The sequence below is a fragment of the Sarcophilus harrisii genome, chromosome 2, assembly GCF_902635505.1.
Source record: "Sarcophilus harrisii chromosome 2, mSarHar1.11, whole genome shotgun sequence".
NCBI lineage: Eukaryota > Metazoa > Chordata > Mammalia > Dasyuromorphia > Dasyuridae > Sarcophilus > Sarcophilus harrisii.
The window spans coordinates 342,943-360,064 of NC_045427.1; the positions used below are offsets into that span (position 1 = coordinate 342,943).

The window sequence follows — 17,122 nt, forward strand, 5'->3', positions numbered from 1 at the left end:
TATACTCGGTATGAGTATGGATTTAATTGTAATAGAGTATTTAAGAGGGCAGTCAGACCTATAGGGAAGGGGAGGGAGACTCAAACAGATTCAGAGAGACATTCCATTTTCATCAGCCTTGTTTGTGGTGGCTGGCCTGTCCTCCTGCTTCCCCCCACTGAGACTAAGGCCCATCTGAAGGGCCTCCAGAAAGCTAGCCAAGGGCCAAGCAAGGAGACAGACTGTGAAGGAGACAATAAAAACTTTTGGACTTTATCACTGGCTATTCTCCTGGTGATTACTCATTTGAAATGAAGGCTGATCCCAAGACCTACAGAAAACTAACCAGAACATTACAAAAAGTTATGAATAGCCAGTTTTCAGATGAAGAAGGCAAAGCAATCTATAGACGTATTTGAAAAAATTCTTTCAATCACTATTAGAGAAATGCACATTAAAACAACTGATAATGAGACTGTTAAAATAACTTTAAAATCTATTATTGGTTTCTTGGCACATTAATGGACAATGGATTTCTTCGGGACTATTTTTAGGACTTATGGAGATGTATAATTCTGTATGTTGATTCATATTATGAAAAATTGTTTATTTCAAAGCTTACAGGAATCATTGGATTCCTGGCACATGAAGTAATGGACAATGTGTAAATGTGTAAATTCTCATGTTAATTCATGTTATTTATTAACATTACTACTAGCCTGTGTTATATTGCTATGTGCTTATGTAATTATGTGTAATGCCTCCCATAATTGATGGATTTGTGTACACCTTGTTTCAAGTGAGCTCCTTTAGAAAAGGGCCCCCCTCATACTATCAGACTGGCTAAGAAGACAGGAAAAGATAAATGTTGTAAGGGATTTGGGAAAATGAGACAGTATTGCATTGTTGGTGGAATTGTGAAATGATCCTGCCATTCTGGAGAACAATTTGGATCTATGCCCAAAAAGCTATGAAACTGTGCATACCCTTTGATCCAGCAGTGTCACTACTGACTCTGTATGCCAAATAGAGAATAAAAGAGAGGAAAGAAGCTACATATTGCCCCCCAAATGAAATAGTTATTTTTTATGGTGGCTTACTGCTTTAAGAAGAAAGAAAGGGAGGAAGAAAAATTCAGAATTCAAAATCTTATGAAAATGAATGTTTTTAATGTAATTGGAAAAATAAAATACTATTAAGAAAAAAGCCAAAGTTATTGTTTCTGTGATTTGTTCTGTAACTCAATCCTTATATGTCATTATTGAGTGTCCATTTGGGTTTATATTCTTTATGGTTCCTAAGCCAGTTTTCATTCTTATTTCATTATGGAATGAAAGGATACATGGATTCCTTTGGTGTTTACATTTTATATCTTCTGTCTCTTTTTTTTTTTCTTACCTAGATTCTCATTCTTTGATTCATAGCCCTTCTACTCATCTAGTCTCTCTCTTTTGACCATACTTCATACAAAGTCTCCAAGGTATCCATTCTAAGCTATGTCCTTCAGGTTTTCTGTCACAGTCTTGTAGGGCTAACTTCATGGTTTCAATACCCTTTTCCATTGTACCTAACTTTGCGAGTAGTGTGTATCATTGCAGTTGTCAGAGATAACACTACTCCATTGTAGGGAACATCCCCCTGATTTATACCTTCTCTTGTTGACCTTTTTTCTTCCACATCTTCCTGAAAATCTCAATTCTGTGCCTGTGCTTTTCTACTCTTTCAAGTACTAGTTGCCTCCAAGAGTGGTGATTCCCTCCCATCCTAGAAAAAGTGTATTTATGTTATGTGTGCATATGTGTATATACAAACATAAATTCTTGATAACCAGCAAGTATTAAAAAATATTGTGTTGAACAAATTCCCATTTGCGGTAAGGATTATACATCAAAGACTGAGTGGCAAACTTGATAAATGGATAGATAGTGTGGGGATACCCTACCCCACATCCCAGAAAAGACTTAAAATCCACCTATGTTGGGGATTAAGAAAAGGTCATGGCTGGTTCCTCCCTTGCCAAGGGTATCAGGCAGGAATTATATCTTTGAATTACCCATCAAATATTTAACATCTAGGGTTAATAATTTTTTTATGATTCAAGAGAAAAGTCTCCTTCCATAGTTGGGAAAAGAGTTCTGCCCCATTCCTTATTAACTTAATCTGACAGTTTAATTCCTCCCCCAAAATAACACATTATATGAGTGGAAATCAGGGATAACTAAGAAAAATGGCCACTGGTGACATCAGCACAGACTCATATATTCAATGATATCCTAATACTTCCAAAGAGTCCACTCTAAGCCGCCTCTAAGAGTTTGTGCCCTTAATTAAGGAAAGGAATTAAGGAAAATGGGAATGTGTCAGCTTCTTCTGAAATGGGTGGGGTATAGCAGGACAGTCCCTGCCCTTCACCACACAAAATCCACATCTCCACCAGTCAGGAGTCATATCTCTGATTTGCAACATGATAGGATGATAGGGCTATCAGCAGTCAGTCAAGGCCACCAGAGGGGGGAAAGTGGGGCTTCTTAGTTGCTTGGATAACCCTCCAGTTATAAGATCAGGAACAGCAAACACTAAGAAATGTGGGATGCTACCTACTATGTAAAGAAACAGCTCTCTCTCTCTCTTTCTCTCTCTCTTTCTCTGTGTGTGTGTGTGTAAGAGAGACACACAGAAAGACAGAGACAGACACACAGAGAGAGAACAAGGACAAATAAGCAAATTACATTGTATTCTGAACTCTGCTCCACACACTGAACTTTGTTCTTTTCTATCCACCAGGGTTGATGACTATTGCACTGCTATGCTCCATCCCTCCCAACACACACCTTCCGTGCCCTCCAAGTTTGCCCCAAAGCTAGGATTTTCTCCCAGGAACAAAAACCTTTGAGCCCAGCTTTCTAAGTAAATGCATTAATTTCTAAGTAAAAATGCATTAAAGTCGGCAGAATGAAAGACAGGAAGATTGGAAAGAAGTGGGTCAACCTAATGATCAGAAAAAGCCACAAATTCTGGAAAGAGGCACTGGTTTACATCTAAACCTCCCCTTCTCTCCTCCAATGAAAACATTTAAATTGATTCTGTATCATTTTTCTATTCATCCTTTTTGCTATTGATTTTGTCCTGTAACTGCTTAAAACATGCTTCTGTGTCTAAATTTAGTTCAGAATTTAGCTGACCTGCAATGGGTTAAGTTCTGAAGTCCTATTCTCTTGGCAACCCTTGTTTTATTTTTGCTGTCTTTGGGAGATATGGGAAGATAGCAGAAAGCAGCATCTTTACACCATAAAGCTGCCTTTCCAAGATGTCTCCTTTGCTACCCAAAGAAGTCTTAACCCCTATCTGGCAGGTGACTAGATTGCTGGCTCTTTATTACCGAACTTCCAACCAAGCACATTGCCCCCCACAACTCAGCTAAGTAACCAGTTATATTATACTCAATCCTATGGAGAGTTAAATCTCTCAGTGAACACCTGGTATGGTCCAAGATATACAATTTTTCCAGAAGATGATATCATTCCTGAGTGCACAGGGTTATTATTAAGTCAAGCTGCAGACACAATCTATTTGCTGAGCCTTAGTTCTGGAAAACAGTATATTTAAAATATTCTGAGATTTCCCCTTTTGGCCAAAGGGAAGTAATCTTAAAGAACCCTCACCTTTATGGCCAATAAGAGAAGCAGTTTAGTTTCTTGAAGGGACTTATTGGGGAAGTGTGTCCCAGTTGTCCGTCCTAGCCATTGTTTGAGTCATGGAGAAAAGGGGCACAAGGATTTCAGCGTGAAAAAATGCTACCACATACTTGAATCAGGGTCTTGGTGGATGGACACATAAGAAGCGAGAAAAAAAAAAAAAAAAAACAGCTAGGACAATAAACTCAGCCCTTGTCCAGAATCTTGGTATAGCTGCTTTATCTGGATGTCAGTTGCTTCTGGGCTCATCCACTCAAGGGCAAGGGCTTTCTTCAGACATCTTCCCAGACACATGAGGCTAGAATTTAATAACAGAATAAAGTTTTTCTCACAATTCCCATAATTATATTAAATCAAGTACAGATCAATTCAAGGGTTCACAACGGGCCTGTTCTGAGAAGGGAGATTTATATGTATCTTTTCTTGGTCAATAAGTTCTAACTTCAGGACATCTCTAAGGGGGGCTCTCTTTGCTTCCAAATCTAGAAGTTCTGACAATGGAATGCAACTAAATTTGGTTTTGAAAGTAAATCCTATACTTGATATGTTTAATTCATTTGTAAATCTGTCTGGTCCTAGTTATTTTTCTTAGGAAGTTCATTTATGACCCATTCTGCCTTTTTAAATTAGATATTATTTTTAAATGGGAAAATAATTTCACTTTCAATACAATTTATATGTAAAATTCTTAATCCTCAATCCAATTTTGAGAATTTATTACTAACATACTTCCTGCCTGAATTTTCATGATAAATTTGGAATCCAATCATATATATAATTCTTAGAGAAAATAGTCTAACCTTATGACTCTGTGGGATACAGAATTAAAGTTCTATAATGATTAATATAGTATAAGGAACAGGGATTGTGAACATGTGATGGATGGCCCTGGGAAATAGGGGGAACTAAGTCCCTCAGTAATACCTAGTGCTAGTCCAAATAATACACTACATACACACTATACACACTACATATAAAACATTAATGCAGAGGGTGAGGTCACTCAGGACATACCCAACATGCTGGGCGCTGGAAAACAGGGTTATCTTTAAAATATTTCCCCTAATGCCCCCTAATTACCTTTCCCCCCAATTACCTTCATAAATAAACAGTATTGTTACTGGGTCAAAAAGTACATGTAGTTTAATAATTCTTTGGCGTAATTTTAGATTGCCCTCCAAAATGGTTGGATCAGTTCACAATTCCACCAACAATGATTTTTTTTTTTTACCATAACCCCTCCAACATTTATCACTTTCCCCTTCTATCACTTTAATCAATCTGATAGGTATGACATATTTCATGATTATTTTAATTTGCAGTTCTCTAATCAATGGTGATTTAGAACATTTTCAAATGAGTATATTTTTTTCTTCATTATTCTTATCCTTTGACCATTTATCACTTGAAGAATTTGATTCTTATAGATTTGACAAAGTTCTTTATGTATTTTATACTTTAGACCTTTATCTGATTATCTACAGAAATTATTCCCAATTTTTTGCTTCCTTCTCATCTTGGCTACATTTGTATAAATGTGATACAAATCACATTGTTGTGATTTGTGTGTTACACAGCTTTGTTCTCTGTCCCTTGTTTATTCATAAATCATTCACCTATCCACAATCTGAAGTTACATGTTCTATTTTTCCTGTAAAATCCTGTAAAATATATCTAGGTCATATATCTATTTTGACCTTATCTTGGTAAATTAGGGTATATTTTATGCGCAGCCTCTGTCACTGTACTGTAGAGGGCTGAAACTCTTGAGTTGATGCACTGAGGTCAGGACAGCCAAGCACTTGAGGCTAACTACCAATTGAACAATATTCTATGGGCATATGTTTGGAAATTGGCCCTTCCTACTATGCCGTGCTGGCTCGATGATTGGTATATACAGAGGATTGTAGGAGGGACTAGGCGGGGGAGTAAGACCAGCCAGTGTTACTTTTTAGCAGTAGATGAGGAAGAAGATGGTTCAGGAGATTCTCTTCCATCCTCTTCACTTCTACCCCTAAAGACCAAGAATAAAGACTAAGGACTTTTGCTTATCCTGACTCCGGCTGATTCTGGGGTGTCCTGGGTGCTAACGTGGTGGTCACACACTACTTTTTAACCCTCCCAACAATTTCCACTAAACAATGAATTCCTGTCCAAAATACTATCTTTACACTTTGTCAAATACAAGATTTTTTTTTGCTGCTGTAAATTCTATTTTTATTCTGTTCCACTGATCTACCTTTCTATTTCTAAGACCTTATTACTGCCTTTATAGTTTCATTAAGGGGTCCCCTGAATTTGTCTTTTTGAGTTGTCATATTTTCCAGAAACATTATATCCAAAGCATGCAGGAGATCCTGAAAGTATCAAGAAGAAACCCTCTCCCCAAGCTGACATCATTTGTTTACACTCCAAACTGGATTCTCTGTGGTCTTGGGAGGCAAGATAGGCACCAATGAATCTGTGAAAAATGTTTGTGCACCTTTCCCCTTACATACTATGCCCCTCCTCTTTTCTCCTCCTTTTGTTGTACTGTCATAAATATGCAAACTTCCAATATGACTGTGAGCAATTTGGGTTCCACAAGTGTGTTTGTTTCTCTTATAATAAACCTAGTTTTCACCTCGGGCTCCAGACATCATGAAATGGGGGCAGTGCTGGGCAATGATTAGAGAAAGTGACTCAGACAGACCAGCAGGTTCAGACGCGGGGGTTGGTACCAGCATGGGGGTACCCCCCCCAACACTCCCTATAGCATATCTCAGGTGAGGGACTTTCACTTCTCCACTCGTATCTCAGGCTCTTCTCACAAGGGAATCTCACAAGTTATCTGAGGTAAAAGGAAGTCCTTGTTTGGTGAAGGGCATTCCATCCAAAACAGGTTTGAGAATCTGATATGGATCAACGTTGTCCTAGCTAGGTTAGGATCTGGACCAGCCTTTGAGCTGGCTGAAGAGGGTCCAGGGCGCTGGCCAAGGTGCTGCAGTGGAAGAGGGAACATCAAAATAAAGTGCCTTAGTTCTCCTGGGTAACCAACCAAATAAAGAAGATATTTAAGACCTCTAGATGTGTATGAGTTGTAAAAACCAAAAGCTTAGGGTTATTTTTTGTGGTCATTTATGTATCTGTGTGTTCTTTTCTTCATGGGTACTAATGAGTCTTTTGTCTTTGTCTTCCCTTCTCTCTGTCCACATAGGGTGAACATCCTTACCTGTTGGGGCTATGCCCAAAGGAATGTACATTTTGATCACTGAAACCTTGCAAGGTATCTTGAGTTTAAGGACTAGGACCACGCCTTAAATACAAATGACTCAAGCTCTCATTGACCAATAACAGGTCCAACCAAGCTCAAGTCCCACTTGGGCATGATTTATATCCCGATTGGCTCATTCAGAGTGAGTATGAATAGCAGCTGTTTCCTTATTGACCAGAAACCCTGAGATTGATTTTGGGAGGGATTGTTTCATTTAGTTTCTCCTTTTTTGACTAGAGGAGATACCATTTTTGGCCTCAAATCTTACCTAGTTTGCCTCAGACTAACTGAAACCTGTTAGAAACCTTAGCTTAAGAGAGCCAAGCTCTCCCATTACATCCAGAAACATCTGCAACCATCCTGATCCCTATCTTGTCTCTGGACCCAGGTGGCTTTAGAGGAAAGAGTGAGGCTGGTGACTTTGCACAGCCCTCCCAGTTCAATCCAATTTGTTTGCATGTCATGTCCTGGTGCTCTTCCAGAATAAGGAACAAACAACAACCACTTCAACTCTATGATAGCAGTTACATTGTTCTGTAGTCCCCAAAACCAATAAAAGAAAACTCCTCATTCAAGGTCTTGGTTTTGATGAAGCTAAGATTCAATTTATTGCTGAATTCATGCTTTACTAATAATGATCCTGCTTGGAACTTTGTGGGTCAGTTCTTTTAACTGTTAAAAATTCACTTTGTTTTTGTACGTCTTGACCAAGTGATTAACTTTGCTTCTTATCAGGGACTGTCCTTACCTGGGTAGACCAGCTCAATTAACCCTTAGTGATTGCATCCCATGAAGCCAATTCCCACTCCTGGTAGTTATCCTCTGAAAATGGAGGTTTGAGGAATGATGAGAGAAAGGAGTATGCTAAGCATGGGGCAAAAGTCTAGGGATGCTTTCTCTTGCTCCTTGAAAGGTCCAAGTTATGAGGCTAACATACTTGAACCAGACAAAATGTCTAGGGGAGAAAGGTGACAGAATTGTCCAAAGGCTTTCAATTCACAGACCAGACTGGATCTGGTTTGTGAGTGTTCCCAATCCTGCTGTGAGTTACCAAGACAAGAAATTACCACCTATCATAATCCTCATCTCCCACTTTCATAAGCATCAGAAGTGTGGAAAATACAACTATCTGATTCACTGAGCTAAGGGTGGATCCATAGTTTCATAATAGGGAAGACTTGGGGGCAGTTAGATGGCAGAGCTGGTCTGAGAAGCAGGAGGATCAGGTTCACATCCAGCCTCAGGTACTCAAACAACAAAAACCTAAACATTATAGGGAAGTCCCTGAAGGATTTGCACACCTCCCTTTGGAGATTTAGGGTCCTGGACTTGAACACTAAAGATGCAATACAGACAGAATGTGAATGAGATGTGTGTGTATGTGTGTGTGTGTGTGTGTGTGCACATAGCTATACAGCGTAAACCAAAGGAAACTGTAGATCATTGCACCCTTCTCCCCCCACCCTCATTTCACCTTTAGACCACAAGCACAGGGTAGGTCATAATTTTCTCCATTGATTTTGCTTCAGCCAGTCCACAGCCAATCAGCCTTAGATCAAAGTGAAGGTTTTTAATGAAACAGCTAGACAGATGGTCATTCCATCATCCCCTCCCTTCTCTCCCCCATATGCCTCAACCCACTTTCTTACACACACATCACCAGGCAGTGGAAAAGTGAACATTTATGGGAATTCTGGGCAGAGGATCTGCACATGCCAAACCAAGTGGCTGAGACACCCAAGGTCAGAAGGGGACACAGGACTAATTCCAATAGACTTGAGATGAAGAGCTCCATCTGCACCCAGAGTGTTTTCACCGTTTTTGTTTTCTCCTTTCCCCCCCCTTTTAATCTGATTTTCTTGTGCAGCATGATAATTGCCTTAATTTGTATAGAAGAATTGCACGTTTAAAAAGAAATGGCCATAGTCCTGCTATAACACATTCTGAGGATGAGAACTTGTTCCAAGTGGTTGGTAATGACTGGAGCATAACTCATGTGTTAGCTTGCATATGTTTTCATTCTGGACAATGACAAACCAGGACAGAAGGCAGCCCCACTTCCCAGTGACCCCTGAACTGCTACCCTCATTCCAGTGCCTATGTCTACAAGCAAACTCCCGGTCTTTGCTAGAGTAAAGCACCATGTTTATCATAGAACCTTTTAGGGCAGTTGCAGCTGAGGCTGAGGAAACTTGATCTACCCCTCCCTCTTACCCACTTTCCACCATGGCCTGAGACCACTTTCTCTCCCAGAGCAATTCCACTTTGCCAGCCAGGGCCCTGAGAGCATGGGGGAGCAAGCCGAGCAGCTGGCCCTCAGCCACTATTTAGTGTTGTGTTTGAGTATTAGCATGAGACTGTACTGCCATGGTTTTGATTTGGTTCCTTTTATTTTTTTTAATGTCACTGGCCAGATTGCGTGCTGTGCTCCCATCCCTCTGTGACTTTCATTGTGTGATTTTGTGTAGCCAGGAATGTTTCTGTTACAGCAGAACAGACTGAACAGGGAGGTCTGCTTGGGCTCTGCTACTGTCTTTGACTGCTGAACCCCCTCCCTTCTCTGCAGGATCTGCTGCCTGCAAAGCACGGTTCTCTCCAGGTAGTTGTCCACTCTTGCCTCCACTGCTTTCAGCCAGGTGTTTTCCTTCAGTTTGGCTTTTGGAGATGCCCGGGGCAATCCATCTACTAAGGATGTAAAGTAGAGGTTCTTTCCCCAGATCTCAGCCACCCGCATTATGTATGGGGTCCCTCATCGAGAAGAGACTCCTCTTCTTCCAACCAGATGTGAATATCATCCTTTGCTCCTTTTCCCCAGCTCAAGACCTCCTTAGTCAAAGGAAACCTGCACCTCAGCCCTTTGGACAGAGATTGAGCTCAGCAGAGAGGGAGGGTCTTCAGTCTCCCCCACCAGCCACCTCAGACACCTGCTGGGAAAGCTTCTTCAGTCTTCCTAACCAGAAGCTTCCTCTTCTCCCCGAGGCTCCCATGCTCAGCTCCTCAGATGATGAGAAAACTTTTTTCTCCTTGGGTTCACTTGCCCAGGAAGGCTGAAGGTTCTAGGCTGAATTCAGACCTTCTTAGAATTCTTTTCCTAACTGAATCTCTGGACTTTTTACTGGACAAAACGGCTGAGCCCCTCTGCTGTGTCCTCTGAGGCTCTCCATCCAAAGTCATTGAACCGATGTCAACAAAGCCATTTCCACTCTTCAATTGGATCACGTGGAGAAGGCCAGCTCCCCCAGGGCAGTTCTATTTCCTCAACAGAAAAGCCATTTTGGGCCATCTTACTCACTGGGAGTCTTCGTGGTCTATGAAAGGTGGCAGTGAGACCTCAGATCCATTTCAGAAGTGATGTAACGGAGAACTCCATAGGACAGGAATGGCCATGAGCTCCTCCAGGGCTGCAGAGACTAGTGGGGACTCTAGAAAAAGGTCTGAAGCCTATGTATTCTTGGAGCAAGGATGTGTTGGGCACCAGCATCGTACTCAACTGATTTCTGCCTTTGCGGGCTTATTCCTGCTGTAAAGAGCATGGCACATTTCAGAATCTACATGTTGTTGGGAGGGGAGCAGGCCCCTCGAAGCATCCCTGTCAGAGCACCCACAGGCCTTTTTGATACCTGGGTGGGAATTGTTGGTACCTTGGGGGAATGCCAAAAGGGCTTATAAATCATTCCAGATAAGGCAAGAAGAGTTTAGCAGGAATTCTACGTTAGGCTTAAAGGCATCATAAATACTGAAATTATGTAAACTCGGTATATGTGAACTGGCTGTCCTAGCAACTAAGTGCTTAAAGAAAAAGCTGGTCAAAAAATGAGAAGCAATGAAAAAACCCATCATGAAAGGGGCCCTCAATTTGTGAAGCTCAGGTAAGCACCTTCCAGGGACCAAATCCAATATGCCTTTGTGGCTATTTTTAAAGTTTCACCTTAACCTCTGGCCCTTGTGAAGCTGAGGGAGACAGAGCCTAGGGACTCTGCCCATCCTTGGCTTTATAGGTTTATGGGTCAGAGCTTGCTATAAGGTTCACCTGGGAAAGCAGAAACATTGAGTTCTTCCAGGAACTGAAGAAGGCAAGAAAGGAGGGAGGGGTGGGTAGGCTCCTCTTCTCTTGTTCTTACTCAAAAAAAGAGCAGCTTCCTGGTAATCAGCCTCCTGCCTGGTCCCTGTAGACTGTGGGCAGTCCCGTCCTACACCCTCTGGATCCTAACAGAGGATGGGCTTGCTCTCTATGAAGGACTCAGTAGCAAGCCTATTGATGCTGCTCCTCCCTCAGCTCTCTTCCCTACATGAGTGGAGGAAGCTAAAGATGTCTTCCTAGAGAACAGGAGATCTAAATTTGGAGATCCACTGATCTCTTGGTTCTCTTTTTATCTGCAGGTTTATCTCAGCCCTTCCCCAGCACAAACCAAGCCTCCAAAACTGATAAGTGAGGGTAAGTAAGCAAGTGATAAATGAAAAGAATAAATAATTGAAAAGATGGAATGAGTGGTTGGATCTGTGTCTTACATCTCATCACTTTGTAGACTTTCTAGCCACCTCTACATCATCCAGCCTTTCTCCTTCATGGAAGTTGTGCCCAACTGCAGAGTCACAGAGGCAGGCAGGACAGAACTAGAAATATGGTGGTCTCATCTCTCTGCTGTCTAGGCATGGATGGAGACAGGACTCTTCCCTTCCCAGGACTCACTATTCATCCATCCATTTATGAAACCATCCATCTACTCATCGATCCATGCTTCTTTCCATCTATCTGTGTTTCTTTCCTTCCATCCATCCTTCTATCCATCCATCGATTTAGAAATTTATTTACAAATGAACCACATTTGCCACTTACTGACTGACCTGATGCTCTGCCCTCTCCTTTATTCCTACAGTTTAGGCCTCATTCCCATACAAAGAATATAAGACACAATTTATTTGGTTATGTGTTTTCTATTTGCTACATCAAAGGAGATCTTGGTGGACAGAAAATGCAAAAAACAAATCAAATGACAGAGCCAGTGCAGGGAGACAGCCAAGTGATCTTGTGTTCTGCCCCTCCATCCTCCTCCCAGTTGAATTACAATACTTTAATGTCAGTCTGCAGAAATATTCCTTAGCCAGATTGAGTGATATGCAGGAAAAGTGGATAGCAGCAGGAGACCAATAACCCAAAGCCCAATTGTGCAGGCTATTCTGGGCCTAAGGAGGAGCATCTCTGTGGGCACTGAGCTGGTCCTCATTTGAATCCATCACTAAGATGCACTGAGGCATTTCCCCCCAACCCACACTCATCACCCATATCAATATTATGTGCAGGGACAGTTCTTGCTCTATGCCAACCAATTTATACACACACACACACGCACACGCACACACATACATGAACGTACCTGTATATCTATGTTAATACACTGATTTATATGCACAGTCACATATAAGTGTATATTACATTGAAAATGTAGATAGGATTTCTATCCTCAACTCCTCTGTTTCTCTTATTCTCTTTACATTAAACAAATCTACACAAAGTAGGGCTTCATGGCTTCACACATCACCTTTTCTGGTAATTCTTTGTATCTGCACAGCCTTGTATTTTCATATTTTTCTTGTTTGCTTGGTTTTTTTTTCTTTCTCATTTTTCCCTTTTAACCCAATTTTCTTGCACAGCATGGTACATGTGGAAATATGTTTTAGAAGAACTGCACACATTTAACTCATAATTAGATTATTTGCTTTTTAGGGGAAAGGAGAGAGAAAATTTTGGAACAAAAGGTTTTGCAAGAGTGAATGTTGAAAACTATTCTTGCAGGTATTTTGAAAAATAAAAAGCTAGAGGGCAGCTAGGTGATGCAGCGGATAGAGCACCAGGTCTGAATTCAGGAGGACCTGAGTTCAAATCTGGTCTCAGACACTTAACACTTCCTAGCTTTGTGACCCCTGAGCAAGTCACTTAATCCCAATTGTCTCAGCAATATACATACATATATATATATATATAATATATATACACACACATATAAAATTCTTTGTATCTGGAAAGCCTCAGTTTCATGAATGTTTATCATAGGAAGAAAATTGGGAACAAACAAAATGAAAATACCAACTACTAAGCTGTCTAGAGAATTCTGAATGACCAATGATCTTGATCCCATTTCCTCTAGCAACATTTTAAAGTATATTCTTTTGTTCTGCCCTCTCTCTATTCTCATCCCCCAGAGGAACAATAGTGCAGACCTGCCAAAAACCACAGGTTCCCTGCAAATAATTGTGATGACATTCATTAATATCTTGACAGCCATTAGGACCTCCAAAATGTCAAAGAGAAAACCATCCCATAAACAATGTAATAACCATGTAATAACTAATTATTAAGCAACCAGGGTCACACTGCTATCTGAAGCTATATTTGAACTAGACAAGTCCAGATCCTGATTTTGTGCAGCAGTCCTGAATGCCATCACTTCCAGCAAAGAGAATTCTTAAACAGTGCAAAGCCTAGATGGTAACACAACACCTTGTAAGCAGAATAAAAGCACTCTTAGTGTTTACTGTACGTATCAATGGTGCTTTCATAATTTTGCATTCTGGCCCATACAAAAAAGGGATTTTGTATAAAGACAACCACAGGTCCCATTTGGGGGGGAACAACTTGGAGGGCAGCCCATCTATGAGCTCTCATGGATCTCCTGTTAATCTGTAGCAGGTCACAAGCTCTGTGAATCATCTGCACTGCTTAGCAACTCCTCACCTGGCAGATAAGGAAATAGAGTCTCTGTGTGCAACCCTCCCCACATCTATGGCCCCATCTAAACACAGGTCCACTGGACCTCGGCATATTGGTCAGAGTATCTTGGCCCTTTGCTGGCTACAAATGTTCTTCCTCAGGTACCCAAGTGATGCCAGGGAGAAAGAGCCAGCTCTGGAGCCAGAAAGACAAGGTCAAATCTCACCTCAGATATGCCCCAGCTGGGAGATTCCTTCACATAAGACCCACTTGGCAGGTTGTTTGGAGGAGCAAACGAGATCGGAGATGTCGTGGCCTGGCAAACCTGAAGGTGCCATTACGGTCCTCGCTAGTGAGGGTGGTGGTCCTAGTGTACAGAAGAGGACAGGCTTCCCATCCCTTCTTTACTTTCTGGCCACAGCAGGGGGCACTATCGGGTCCCAACTGTTCTGTGATGTAGAATGTCTGTGATAACTTTCTTCTCCACTTCCTTATCTTGGAGGAGACATTTACACTAGGAGAAAAGCTATTTCTCTTCTTTTCTTTCTTCCAGTTGGAGATACTGAAGCCCTTTGGAAGGAAAAATACAAGGGTTACTTTCTATATGAAGAATAGATAAATCGTGGAGCTGTCCTCAGTCCTGATCAAGAAAAAAGAAGCTTCCTAAGGCTCATTTTTGGAGAAATTAAGATTGACATCAGGAAAATGTTTCAAAGGAGCATGCCTTGTAACTGATGGCAGGAAAAAAAAATATGGAAAATCAGGAACAATTTATTGTAAAGTTAGTTACTGAGAAAAGAAAGGATGTTCTACTGAGATCTATTCACATTCAGATGATATCCAAAGGGAAGAATGATTATGCTGAAAAGGGAAGGGAATAAGCATTTATAGAATGCCTACTGTGTGCCTCAATGCCTGTGTTACATCAAGTGATTTTCGTAAGAGCCCTACAAAGTTAATATTAACCTTCATAATACTTATTATGCTGTTACCTCCACTTTACAGTTGAGAACATGGAAGCAAATAGAGGTTGAATGATTTGCCCAGGCTTCCACATCTAGAAAGTGTCTTGCCTTCTTCCTGAATCTAGGCCCAGTGCTCTAGCTACTATGCCACTTAGTCACTTCTAAAGGAAAAAAAATAGTGGCACACTAAAATAGGATCGTACAAAGGGACAAATTTACACTTCTCTTCTTAAGGAAAAGCCAAGACCAAACTACTTGTACTTTGTTGGTTGCTCAGAAGTTGACAAGAAAATGATTTTTTTTCACCAAATTGCTCTGTTTTCTGTTTAAAGGTGGGGACAGGCTGGGGAAAGGCAAGTTAGGGTGGGAGAAAAAGGACATTGAGCATTACCACATTAACCCTAAAGGAATAATAAACTCAAAATGTCTTTATGTTCCTGCTAAAACAGCCACTGGGAAAATGTCTTTGCTTCACATTAAAATCAGTAGGCATTGAACTCAGTTCCAAAGACTGAACAAAGCCCCTTTTAGCCTAATTCTAAGGTTTTATATTTAGAACCCTTCTGGCTCTAAATGAACAAGATGGCAGAGTAGATATTTTCTCTGATGCCCAGTTTCTCAGACCTCTTCAAAATCAAAAATATGTACCAAAGATAAAGCAAATCTAGCTGTTTCCATGGTGTGGACATCCAGAATCCAAAAGAAAGGGGAAAATTGGCACTAACCCCATAGTTCTTCAGGAGCAAAAAATATTTCTGGGGACTGTACTTCAGAAGTACCAGTCCTGCAATGCTCTGACCTGCAGATCTGGACTGTCAGTGCTGGGGCAGACAACTGAGGAACTGAGGGAGCAGGACAGGTCACCAGGGCAGGAAGTTGTGTGTTTGGGCAGCTATATAACACTCAAAAGTCTGAGAAGAGAGTCCAGTATACAACTGGAGCCAGTTTGGACAACCCAAAGTCAATTGGGATTGAAACTCTGGTGAACTATGAATTAGCCAAGGTGGAAGGAGGCTAAGACATTGTGAGATACAGTCCTCAAGGAAATTACAATCAGAAGAGACAAATGAGAGCTAAGAAAAATAGCAGGGAGTAAAGATTGAAAATACTAAAAGTACTGGGAAAAAATTTCTCAAAGACCCTAATCACATATTTATTAATCTGTGGGAAAACTAGTGAAAACCGAAGGAAATATGGCACCTGGATTTACTAAAATTCAGACATCAATAAGTCCATACTACAAAGTGAAGGAAAATAAACCAGTCCTCCAGACAGAGAATCCTGTGGAATTTGAGAATGTGGGTGCTTAACTGAGAAATGAGGATGAGAGCAGAATTTATATCCTGCAAAGTAAAAATAATGAACAGAATAGAAATACTTGGCAAGCCTTCAAAAAATAGAATCATTGATGGGGAACACAAATGCCCACAAAGGAAAGACAATTAGAAGAAAAGCAAAAACAGTTAACATTAAAACACAAGATACAGACAGGATGATGGGTCTCCCAGAATATTACAGGACAAACAATCGGCATAACCAGAGAAATAGGGTTATGAAGAGAACTTCCCAGAGCTTCTGAACATAGAAAATTAAACTTCAATCCACAGAATTCTCAGAATAAAAAGGCTGCAAATTCCGACAAATTCAGAAACTGCAAGTTCTGCAGCCATCAGGAAAAAGACCTTCCCATAGAAAGGAAAGGACATTTCTGCATACCAGAGGAACCTATTCTGCAAATATGAGCTTAACCACATATGACAAAAAAAGGATATTCAGTAAGAGCTAGCTGGAAGCATTTTTAAAGTTTATTTTTAATACACATTGCTTTATGAATCAAGTCAGGAGAGAAAAATTGGAGCAAAAGGGAAAAACCACAAGAAAGATAAAAAAACCAGAAAAATGAAGTGAACATACCATGTGTTGATTTACATTCAGTCTCTTTAGTTCTTTCTTTGGTTGCAGCTGGCTTTTTCTGTCCAAAGTCCATTGGGACTGACTTGGATCATTGAACCACTGAGAAGAGTCTTTCCTAGTTGATAATCTCACATTCTTGCTATTATTGTGTACACTGTATTCCTGATTTTGCTTGTTTCGCTCAGCATCAGTTCATGTAAATCTCTCCAGGCCTTTCTATAATCAGCTTCTACATCATTTTTTAAAAGAACAATAACATTCCATTACCTTCATGTACCACAGCTTGTTCGGCCATTCCCCAATTGATGGGCAGCCACTCCTTTTGCAATTCTTTCCTGCAACTTGAAGCATTTTTAGAAAGAAAACCAGAACTGAAGGACTTATTTTCTTCTTGAACACCTCAAGCAACAGAAATACCGGAGGAATAAATAAACACAGCAGGCAAGGATAGAAATGGCAAGGCACACAGTGACTGGAGCAATAGCACAAATGGCAAAGATCACACTGAAGAGGTGGACGAGGGGCATTATGGACAAAACATGTCTCCACCTGCCTATGGATGAAGTCGTCATTGTGGACCACAGTACAACACGGGAGGGTATGTGCA

The 17,122-nt window shown here is 40.8% G+C and overlaps 1 long non-coding RNA gene across 1 annotated transcript; it reads left to right on the top strand.

The window, feature by feature from the left end:
* The first annotated feature begins 10,006 nt into the window (after positions 1–10,006).
* Positions 10,007–16,392, top strand: LOC116421201. The gene is made up of 3 exons (XR_004231500.1): positions 10,007–10,796; positions 11,308–11,362; positions 14,190–16,392. It is a non-coding gene; the product is annotated as an uncharacterized LOC116421201 (long non-coding RNA).
* Positions 16,393–17,122: the final 730 nt, after the last annotated feature.